Here is a 12,549-nt window from a genome sequence, read left to right on the forward strand (position 1 = left end):
GCCAGGCATGGTGGTGCAGGCTTGTAATCCCCACGCTTGGGAGGCAGAGACAGGAGGATTCCGCTGGTTTGAAGCCAGCCTCACTGGCTTAAGAGACACTGTTTCCAGATAAAAATATAAAAAATAGGTGTCTGGGAGTGTAGCCCGGTGGTAGAAGGGTTCCAGGAACCCCAGTACCACCAAAAACATTAAAAATTAAAAATAAAGAATAAAAAATAGGGCCGAAGTTATAGCTCAGAGGTAGAGTGTCCCTGGATTCCATCCCCGTTACCTCAAAAAGAATAAATAAAATGTGCAATTTGATAAGTTTAATATGCATCTAAGAAATCATGACTATAATAAATTAACATATTCATCACTCTCAAAAATGATTTATTGTGCTGGGGATATAGCCCAGATGTATAGTGCTTGTTTAGCATGTGCAAGGCCTTGGGCCAGTCCCCAGAAACCCCTCTCACACATACACACATAAAGATTTATCTATAAACAGCTACAGTGACTAAACTTTATAGATATTGACTCAAAGTAATAATTTTATAATAATAAAAATCTTACATAAAAAGCATGAATGATCAAAGATATGTATTTCTTGTCATTTGAAATGTTCAATGAGGTAGCAGTTTTTATTACTCAAGGTTCTCAAGAAAAATGTATGTATCCATGTTATAATTCATATATAACACATAATTAATTATATAAAATGGTGTAATTGTAGAGAACATCTAACTATATATAATTGTTATAATATATATTTTCTAGCCAGGCATGGGGGTGCATGCTTGTAATCCCAGTATTTGGGAGGCTGAGACAGGAGGATCAGTTTGCAGACAGCCTCAGCTACTCAGTGAGGCCCTTTGCAACTCAGTGATACCCTGTTTCAAAATAAAAAATAACGTCCAGCGTGGTGGCACACATTTGTAATCCCAGTACTTAGGAAGCTGAGACAATTGGATCACAGCTACTTAGTGAGGCCCTCCACAACTTAGTGAGACCCTGTTTCAAAATATAGAATAAAAAATAGGGCTGGGGGTGTAGCTCAGAAGTCGAATGCCCCTGGGTTCCTTCCCAAGACCTGCAAAAAAAACAAAGAAAGAATAAAAAAAATAGGGCTGGGGTGTAGCTCGGAGATAGAATGCCCCTGGGTTCCATCCACAGTAACTCCAAAAAACAAAAAAAAATGATAATAATACCTCTCTCATAAGTTTTAAAAACATCAGGTGAGATCATTGATTGGAAAATATTTTTGTAAATCATAAAGAACTATACACATATAAATTCATTGCACTGATACTAGCCATAGCAGCAGCTAAATTCCTGGCACCAGATAAAAACCAGCCTGGCTAACTGTTGGAACAGGTGGTCAAAAGCTTATTTGCATAAGAGACTGGGAAGCTCCTGGGAAATACCTCATTTTGAGGCTAGAAAGAAGCACAGTGAATTTGACACAGTAACAAATTGACTAAAGAAGACTAATTAATCCATTGCAGCAACTGGAAATGGCAGAGACCTAATATCAATCATAAATATCTGCAACTGAAACAGGGCACCATGGTGCAGGCCTTTTCATCTCAGTACTTGGGAGGCTCAGACAGGAAGATCACAGGTTAGAGGCCAGCATCAGCAATTTAGTGAGTTCCTAAGCAACATACTGAGACTCTGTTTCAAAATAAAATATACAATAGGGCTGGGGTGTAGTTTCGAGATAGAATCCCCCTGGGTTCAATCCCTAGCACCACAAAAAAATAAAGAAAAAAATATATCACACTGAACACCATTAATATGTACAGTTCATACATGCTAATTGAAAAATAAAGTCTTTTTTTTGGTGGTACTGGGGTTCCTGGAAACCCTTCTACCTCTGGGCTACACTCCCAGACACCTATTTTTTATATTTTTTTTATTTGGAAACAGGGTCCTGCGCGATCCTCCTGTTTCCGCCTCCCAAGCGTGGGGATTACAAGCGTGACCCACCACACCTGACAAATAAAGTCCTTTTTTAAAAAACTTGTAGCTGAGCCAGGCGTGGTGGCACGTACTTGTAATCAGCATTTGGGAGGCTGAGACTGAAGGATCGCGGTTCGTGGACAGCCTCAGTTAATTAGTGAGGCCCTTTGCAACTCAGTGAGACTCTGTTTCAAAGATAAAAAGACTAAAAACTAGGGCTGGGGCGTAGCTTGGAGGTAGAATGCCCCTGGGTTCCATCCCCAGTACCACAAAAACAAAAAACAAAACAAACAAAACAAAAGAAAAACTTGTAGCCCGGTGTGGTGGCGCACGTTTGTAATCCCAGCATTCGGGAGGCTGAGACAGGAGGATCGTGGTTTTTGGACAGCCTCACCTACTTAGTGAAGCCCTTTGCAATTCCGTGAGACCCTGTTCCAAAATACAGAATAAAAAATGGGGCAGGGGCTGTAGCTCAGAGGTAGAATGCCCCCTAGGTTCCAACCCTGATACTGAAAAAAAAAAAAAAAACCCAACAATTTGTATATCATCTATTTTTACCTTTGTGTTTCTGGTATAGCAGCCCTATCTCCCCACCTTCAACACTACACATATCGATGCTTCAGGCAAACCAAAAAATTAATATGCACCAGACATGGTGGCACATCTATAATCCCAGTACTTGCGAGGCTGAGACAAGAAGGTCACAGGTTTGAAGCCAGCCTCAGCAACTTAGCAAGCCCCTAAAGCAACTTAGCAAGACCATGTTTCATTTTAAAAAGAAACTATGATTGGGTTTGAATGTCCTGGGTTCAATCCCCAGTACCAAAAAACAAACAAACAAACAAACACCCCCCCCCAAAAGCCCACAAAGGGAAAATGTCCGTGATGTAATTTCTTTCTTATCTGGGAATATATCCTAGAGGAATAACTTTGCAATAGATAGATAGATAGATAGATAGATAGATAGATAGATAGATAGATAACATACATATAACCATATATATATATATATATATATATATATATATATATATATATAACATATATATCCTTTTTGGTGTGCATGCGCACGTGCGTGTGTGTGTGTGTGTGTGTGTGTGTGTGTGTGTGTGTTACTAGGGACAGAACCTAGGGACATTCTACTTCTAAGCTACACCTCCCAGCCTTATTTATTTATTTATTTATTTATTTACTTACTTATTCATTTAGAACCAGGGTCTCACAGGATTGCTGAGAGTATCATTAAGTTGCTGAGACTAGCCTTGAATCTGAGATCCTTCCATCTCATCCTCTCAAATACTGGGATTATAGGCCTGTGCAGCTACACCAGCACATTTTCACTTTGGAGGCTTATTTCATGTCATTTCCTAAAGTTTTCTACTAACGTGGTTCTGTCTGCAATGCAGAATTTCTTTCTAGCATTCACCCACTGTACATTTCCCCCAAATAGAAATCTGACAAAGGTGGGTTGTTTTGTGGCAAATTTGATTAATAAATAACGGTGTCTTTTGTTGCCTTCGTGTGCATTTTTCATTATCTGGATACTTGAGCAATTTTATAATATTTAACTAAATATATTTGCATTGGTCGATGGAGCCTCTGAAGGTGGAGAGGTTTTGCATATGCACTAAAAATTCACCTCGGCTTTGCTTTAATTACATGTCTAGTGAACAAAACTGTGAAAGTCAATTTTTCTCAAATGCACAGAGAATAAATGCTGTCGTAATTAAATTTCCTTAAATTATCTCAGCTGCAATGCCAAGTTCAATGTAGCCGATTCTTTTGAACACTTCAGACACCTTATCAGCAGTTTGAACATTTCCAACATCTTCCCCAGTAGAGAGAAAATGAATAAATACAGTGATTATAAAACCTTCCTAAAAAATAATTCCTCGAGTTCTCATCACAATATCAACCAAGATGTTGAACCTGAACAGTCAGCTGTCTTAGCCAAAATCAGTCTCTGAGAGACAATGTTGAGGTCTGGAGAAAACCAGGAAAACTCTCAGAGGAGCAGATCCCTGATATGGGTGTTATCAGAAGGAAAATCAGGGTAGTTAAGCAGTGTCGAGGATCGGAGAGAAATGAATGGAGACTGACTGATCCAGCAGTCATTTACAAGCTGTACCCCATACTCTGGGCCTTATGTCTTCTCTAAACATCCTGTGGATGAGTGAGGGGATTCATGACATGAAAACAGCTTGCTGAAGTGAGAGTGATCAAATGTGACATTTTCTCCCACAGTGACACCTTTACCTCCTTTGAGTTAAGACAGATTGGGGTATGGCCTCTGACCCTTTCCTCATACACTCTGGGGGTGTAGGGGGCCTATATTCCAATAAATATGAGCCAACAGGCCAATAAATCAAAGCATCTGGACAGCAGAACTATTTCAGAAGGAAACAGTATGAAAAGATTCTGTCTTGAGCCAAAAGAAATATTACAACATAGAGAACAAATGTTTTAAAAATAAGAGTCGTAAACATGATACAACATGTGTGTGTGTGTGTGTGTGTGTGTGTGTGTGTGTGTGTGTGTGTGTGCTGGAAATTAAACTCAGAGGCATTCTACCTCTGAGCTACACCCCCAGTCCTTTTTATTTCTTTTTTTTTTCTATTTTATTTATTTATTCATTTATTTATTTATTTATTTATTTATTTATTTATTTATTGTGGTACTGGGGGTGGAACCCAGAGGCTTTCTACCTCTGGGCTATACTCCCAGACCTTTTTGTATATTTTATTTGGAAACAGGGTCTCACTAAGTTGTTGAGAGCCTCACTAAGTAGCTGAGGCTGGCTTCGAACCCGTGTGATCCTCCTGTCTCAGCCTCCCAAGCGTGGGGATTACAAGCGTGCACCACCACGCCTGGCTTTTCTTTTTTACTTTTATTTTCTATGTTTATTTTTGAAATAGGATCTGGCTGGGTTATGAGAGTCTCACTAAATTGGTGAGGCTGGTTTTAAACCTATGATCCTCCTGTCTCAGCCTCCCAAGTACTGAGATTACAGGCATGCAGCACTATGCCCAGCTTAACATATCTTCTTTTTTTTCAAAATCTTTATTTTGTGCACTATAGTCTCACATTAGAATGTGGATTATGTTGACAATGGCATATATTCATACAGAACTTGGTGCTCTCCCCCATCACTTCCCCTTTTCCCTCCCTCTCAGTCCAGGTTAACAATGTTATATTCACATGTATACACAGAGCCATACCTCAGCCTTCTTCCTCCCCTACCCTTTTTTCCTGTCTTTGTTGAGATTTCCCATTATCTGGAATCCCTCTGGTATCCTAATACTCCCTAGCTTGAGCATATTAGAGAACACATATGTCCCTTCTTGTTCTGTGCTTAGCTAATCTCACTTACCATAATTTTCTCCAGGCCTTTCCATCTTCTTACGAATGACATAATTTTGTCCTTCTTTATTGCTGAGTAGAATTCCATTGTGTGTATTTCCATATTTTTGTAATCCATTCATTTGTTGATGGAGACCAAGGTTGGTTCCACATTTTGGCTATTGTGAATTGTGCTGCTATGAACATAGGTATGCATATGTTAACGTAGTTCTCTGATTTCAAATCCTTTGGAAAGATACCCAATAGTGGTATAGCTGGATCATATGGTGGATCTATTCCCAGTTTTCTAAGGAATCTCCACACTGATCTCCATAGTGGCTGAACTAGTTTGCACTCCCACCAACAGTGTAAAAGAGTTCCTATTTCCCCACATCCTCACCATCATTTGTTGTTATTTGACTTCTTTATGCTTGCCACTCTGATTGGGGTTAGATGGAATCTCAGTGTAGTTTTGATTTGCATCCCCCTGATGGGTAATGATGTTGAACATTTTTTCATGTATCTATTGGCCATTTGTATCCCTTCTTTTGTAAAGTGTCTATTCAATTCAGTTGCCCATTTCTTGAATGAGTTATTTATTTTGCTAGTGTAGAGTCTTTTGAGCTCTTTTTATATTCTGGATCTTAGCCCTCTATCAGAGTAGTGGCTGGTAAAGATCTCCCATTCTGTAGGCTTTCTCTTTAGATTCTTGATGATCTTTGGTGAGCAGAAAACTTTTTAATTTGATGTCATACCACTTGTTAATTCTTTTTTTAATTTCCTGTGCTTTGGAGGTCTTGCTGAGGAAGTTACTACCTGTGCCTGTATGTTAGAATGTTGAGCCTATGCCCTCCTGTAATAGCTTCACAGTCTCTGGTCTGATTTCCAGGTCTTTGATCCATCTAGAGTTGATTCCTGTGCACGGTGATAGGTAAGGGTTTAGTTCTATCTTTCTACAAATGCATAGCCAGTTCACTCAGCACCATTTGTTGAAAAGGCTGTCTTTTCTTCAGCATATGAATTTGGCCTTTTTGTCAAAGATCAACTGACTATAAGTATCTGTGTTTGTTTATGTATCTTCCTTTCTGTTCCATTTGTCTGTGAGCCTGTTATTGTGCCAATGCCATGCTTTTTAAACTACTGTTGCTCTGTAGTATAAGTTGAAGTCAGGGATTGTGATGCCTCCTGCCTGGTTCTTATTGCTAAGGATTGCTTTAGCTATTCTATGACTTTTCTTTCTCCATATGAAACTCATGACTTATTTTTCTAGCTCTGTGAAGAAGGTTATTGGTATTTTTATAGGAATTGCATTGAATCTGTAGGTCACTTTTGGCAGAATAGCTATTTTGAGGATATTTATTCTGCCTATTAATGACCAAAAGAGATCTTCCCATCTTCCAAGATCTTCCTTAATTTCTTTAATGTTTTATAGTTTTCATTGTAGAGGTCTTTTATGTCTTTGTTTAGGTTTATTCCTAGGTATTTTAGTGGTTTTGAGGTTATTGTGAATGGAATTGTTTTATTTATTTCTTCGTGGATTCATGGTTGGCATATAGAAAAGCAACTGATTTCTTTGGGTTGATTTTATATCCCACCACTTTGCTGAGTTGGTTAGTCAGCTCCAGTAGTCTTTTGGTTAAGTTATTTGGTTCTTCTAGATATAGGATCATATTGTCTGCAAACAAGGATAATGTTAATTCCTCTTTTCATATCTGAATTCTTTTGATATCCTGCTCTGGTCTTGTTGCTGTGGCAAAAGTCTCAAGGACTATATTGTACAAGAGTGGTGAGAGTGGGCATCCTTGTCTTGTTCCTGATTTTAGAGGTAATTCTTGCAGTTATTCCCATTTATTTATAATATTAATATTATATTTATTGTATAATGCCTTAATGATGTTGAGATACATTCCTTCTATTCCAATTTTCTGCAATGTTTTTAACATGAATGGGTACTGGATTTTGTCAAATGCTTTTTCAACATCTATTACTATTATCATTTTACAATGAAACTGCACCACCAGCCCTTTTTATATTTATTGTGAAACATGGTATAGCTAAGTTGCTGAGGCTGAGCTAAGCGTGGTGGCCCATGCCCATAATCCCAGTACTTGAGAAGCACAAGAGGGTTTTAGGTTGGAGGAAACCACAGCAAGTAGTGGGACTCTCATCAACCTAGCAAGACCCTGTTTCAAAATAAAAATAAAATAGGGTTGGGAGTATAGCTCAGAGGTAGAATGCCCCTGGGTTCAATTTCCAGTCACACACACACACACACACACACACACACACACACACACACACAACTGAGTCTGTCCTCAAAACTGTGATCTTCCTGTCTTAGCCTCCCAAGTATTGGTATTATAGAAATGCATTACTATACCTGGCTCAGTTATGTTTAAAACAACTATTAAACACCTCATAATGGAAATCCTATTATGTTCAAAAGTAAATAATAATGCCAGGGATGGTGGTACACACCTGTAGTCCCAGTACTTGAGAAGTTGAAACAAGAAGATCACAGGTTTGAGGCTAACCTCAGAAACCTAGTGAGACCCTGTTTCTAAACAAAAATAAAAAGGCTGTGGGTGTGGTTTGGAGGTAGAATGCTCCTGAGTTCAATCCCCAGTACCAAATAATAAATATAATGCATATCAAAAATTAATGGGACATAAAGTATAGCTCAGTTGTAGAGCATTTTCTTGGAATGTGTGAGTGCATGGGTCCAATCCCTAGTACTGCAAAAAAAAAAAAGAATTAAGTACTGAAAACATAAACAAAGGAATATAGAAAAAGCAGTGCTTTGATGGAAATCTTATGCACTTAAACAGTTATCTTGGGGTACTGTAAATTAATTAGACATTTGAAAAAGAACATTAGGCTATGACTAAAAACACAGAACACTAAAAAAGGTGTAAATCAATGAAATGAATAACAATGACACATAGAAAAGAGCAGCAGAGACAAAAAATGGTCATTTTTGGGGAAAAAACTGGCAAAATAGACATACTACTGGCAAGCTTCATGAGAGATAGAAAGAGATAGAGACAGAGGCCACAGGGGAAGGCACCAAAATAAAAAGGATAAATGAAAAATGCATGTCACTTAGATAGACTGAAAGAAAATGAACATGCATCAACTGAAACAAGTTAGGCAAAACTTCTAGAAAAATAGAACTTGCCAGAATTGATTTGAGAATACATTATAAGCTTGAATAGTCTTATTAATATTAAAGAAATTACCTGGGGTGGAGGTGCATGCCTATAATCCCCAGTATCTGGGAGGCTGAGATAGGAGGATCACATGTTAGAGACCAGCCTCAGCAACCCAGTGAAATCCTGTTTCAAAATAAAAAATAAGGCAGGGCTGGGGGTGTATCTCAAAGGAATAGTGCCCCTGAGTTCAATCCCCAGTACCATATAAAATATTAAAGAAATTAAAACACTATTTAAAATTTTTTTAAAGGCACACACAGCTCAGAACAGATCATTCCAATCTCATTCAAATTCTTCTGGAAAAACTCAGAAAGAAAAAGATAAGTCCCCCCAGATAACTCTACTAGTCTCACCTATAACTGATATCAAAACTTCATAATATTTGAGGGTGTACCTCAGTGGTAGAGCACATGCTTAGCATGCATGAGGCCCTGGGTTCATTCCCTAGCTCTGCAAAAATAAATAAATAAGAAAATAAACACATAAACAGCCTCTTTAAAACTGCATAAAAGCAGTACAATAAAGGAGCATAATAAACCTACTTTACTTATTAATGAAGATTCAAAAATTCTAAATGTTGTCAGGCATAGTGGTATATGCCTGCAATCCCAGCACTTATGAGGCTGAGACAGAAAGATTGCTGATTTGAGATCAGCTTCAGCAATTTAATGAGATCTTGTTTCAAAATAAAAATATAAAATGGGGCTCCAGGTATAGCTCTGAAGTAGAGTGTCCCTGGGTTCAATCCAAAAGAACGAAGGAAGGAAGGAAGGAAGGAAGGAAGGAAGGAAGGAAGGAAGGAAGGAAGGAAGGCAGGCAGGCAGGCAGGCAGGCAAAGTGTTTATTAGAATATCAAGTCCAGAGCTGGGCATGGTGGTGCACGCTTGTAAATTCCAGTATTTAAGAGTCTGAGACAGGAGTTCGTGGACAGCCTCAGCTACTTAGTGAGGCCCTCTGCAACTCAGTGAGACCCTGTTTCAAAATAAAGAATCAAAAATAGGGCTGGGGGTATAGCTTGGAGGTGAAATGGCCCTGGGTTCCATCCCTAGTACTGCAAAAAAATATCAAGTCCAACAATTAATTATAAAAGATAAACAGGCATGGTGATACATGGCTGTATCCCCATTACTTGGGAGGTTGAAACAAGAAGATTGTAGATTTGCAACCAGCCTCAGCAATTTAGCCCTTCAGCAACTTAGTTGAACGTGTCTGTCTTTGGGTTATTTCTTCCTAGGGCAATACAGAAAAGTAGGAATCTAATTCAAATAAGAATTTATCCACAAACTTGTGTATAATGAATAGCCAGCTTGCTTGATTCCTTCCTTTCTTCCTTCCTCCCTCCCTCCTTCCCCTCCCTTTCTTCTTTCTTTCTTTCCTTCTTTCTTAAATGAATTTCTGAATCAGAACCTCTGTTCTCCTGTGGTACAGAAAATTTCACTTAAGTAATTCTTGAATTCTGCCATCCTTCTTGGGGTCATGGAATTTCATATAACTCTAAAAATTGTTGTCAGGCAAAGGGGATGTTTGAATGACCTTCAAGTCAGAGACTTACAGCCATTAGCGGACATAAGTTACTATGGTTCACTGTCAAAGTCCTCTTGTCCTGTCTGCATGGCCACTTTATGTCCTCATGTGTTTGCTGTTTCTACATTACAAATGGAGCTGAGGAATCTTTCTCAGGGGCCCCATTGCACACAGGCCCCTCCTCTGTCAAATCATGCTACCTCCCCATGTGTGAGGGTGGGAGTTTCAGGGAACTGTCAGAAAGCAGGTCCAGGATTCTTGATTTCTTAGGACCCCAAGACCATTCTTCCTCCTCCAGCCACATGATTTATCTTACTTAAGAACAGAGTCCGATGAAGCAAGACATTCTTTTCAGTGAAATGTGTTGACCATAGGAAAATACCTCTGAAATGGTCTTATAATTTAAGCTGACATATTCATTTCCCGAGCCTTCACCTTTGTTTCTATTTTTATTTTATTTATTTATTTATTTATTTATTTATTTATATTTTGGTGCTGGGGGTGGAACTCAGAGGCTTTCTACCTCCGGGCTATACTCCCAGACCTATTTTATATTTTATCTGGAAAGAGGGTCTCACTAAGTTGCTGAGAGCCTCACTCAGTAGCTGAGGCTGGCTTCAAACCCATGCGATCCTCCTGTCTCGGCCTCCAAAGTGCTGGGATTACAAGCGTGCGCCACCACGCCCGGCTTGTCTCTATTTTTAAAAGAAGAAAAATTAATTATATTCTGCATAAGAAAATAAAAGCCACACCGGTGAAAACCAGTCTCACACTTGCCTTGGTTTTTCTCATGCTCCAAATACCCAAATTTACTAAGTCACAAAAGCAACCGTGACAAGTGAAATGCTGAGAGAATGCGCCTGACCCCCTCTTTTCAGCACTGGGTCGTTCCTGGCAAAGCACTGGGCACAGAGAGACTGAAATAAGCAGCTGCCGAGCAAAGGAAGGAGAGGAGGAGAGGCGCGGGCACTTCAAGTGCACAGGCCGTGCGCCGTGCCCACGCCGAGATCCAGGCAGTCAAGGGCAAAGCCAGGCCGATTACTAAAATTCACACTGAAGGAACTTCCCCCACCTGCTTCCTCACCTCCCAGAGCGCTTACCAGGAAGGTTACAGTCATCACCCTACAATAGGGGGTGGGGGGGCACCTGAGAAAATGAATGCAGTAAGTGATGAGCAGAGGCTGTGGACGCTGAATTGGAACGCATGGATACCCAAATGCCTACGTAGTCACTGCACGTGTCTTACAGCACTTGGCGCGCCTCGCTCCACACCTTCCACACGCCGTTGCTCGTTGGTCCTCCAGACCCACGGGCTCCACATCTGCGCAGTCAACCAAATGTGGACTAAAGTTACTCTAAACTGGGCTCCGCGGTGCCTGCCCGGAATCCCAGTACTTGGGAGGCCGAGGCAGAAGCAGCACAGCTTTGAGGATAGCCTCAGGGACTAAGACCTTCAGCAACTTGGCAAGACCCTGTTTCAAAATAAAAATAACATATGCAAGGGGGCTGTAGCCTGGAGGCAGAAGCTTCTGGGGTCATTCTTCAGGAACACACACACACACACACACACACACACACACCCTGTTCCCTGTTTCCAGACAAAAAATATCATGGGTTGGGGATGTAGCTAGGAGGTAGAATGCCCCTAGATTCAGTCCCCAATAACAATATACATATATTATATGCTAAAAATTATATCTGCATATACAGAATTTTTTCTTGTCATTATTCCCCAAACAATAAGCAGAACAACTAGATAAACAACATTTGCATTTTATTAGGTATTATAAGTAATCTAGAGATAATATAAAGTATAAAAGAATTTCTATATATGTTACACGCAAACACTAAGCCGTTTCATTTAAGGGGCTTGAGCGCATCTGTGAATTGTGGTGTCCTTGGTGAACTGTGAAACGAATCCTCCGTGGATACTGAGGGCAACCTCATTCAATACCTATTTTCCAAATTATGAAGAAATATTTTGTATTTAACATGGAGAGAAGCTGTATAGTGTCTGTCTGTGTTTGTATCATTTCGATTTTGTGTTTTATTTTCCTCTTTTTAGTGGCGGCAATCTGGTTTTTATACTTTTATCGGTGCGCTGTAGTTACACATCATAGCGGGGTTCAGAGTCACAGGAGCAAACCCGCACGCAGGTCTCGGTGCGTGTCTCCCAGGCCCCACGCTGCTCCCCAGCCCTCCCCACACACGGTAGTGACTGTGGGGGCCATGCCTTCGCGCGTGGCACAGCAGCATCGCAACGCTTTCCTTCCGCAGTCCTCCTTTCCCTCCCCGCCTCCCTCCCCATCCCCTTCCACCATGCTACTGCTCTCTCTCCTCGGTCATCTCAAGTCCCTGGTGCTGCCTACTTCCTCTCCAGCCTCCACACAGGCGAAAACATGCTCAACCCTTGACTCTCTGGGCCAGGCTGATCTCAAGTAGCCTGACATTCCCTAGTTCCATCCGTTTTCCTGCAAATGGCATCACTGTGTGGCTGAGTGAGATGCCTGGTGTAGTGTATAACCACACT

Source organism: Muscardinus avellanarius (genome assembly GCF_963383645.1).
Source record: "Muscardinus avellanarius genome assembly, chromosome: X".
In the NCBI taxonomy this organism is placed as follows: Eukaryota; Metazoa; Chordata; class Mammalia; order Rodentia; family Gliridae; genus Muscardinus; species Muscardinus avellanarius.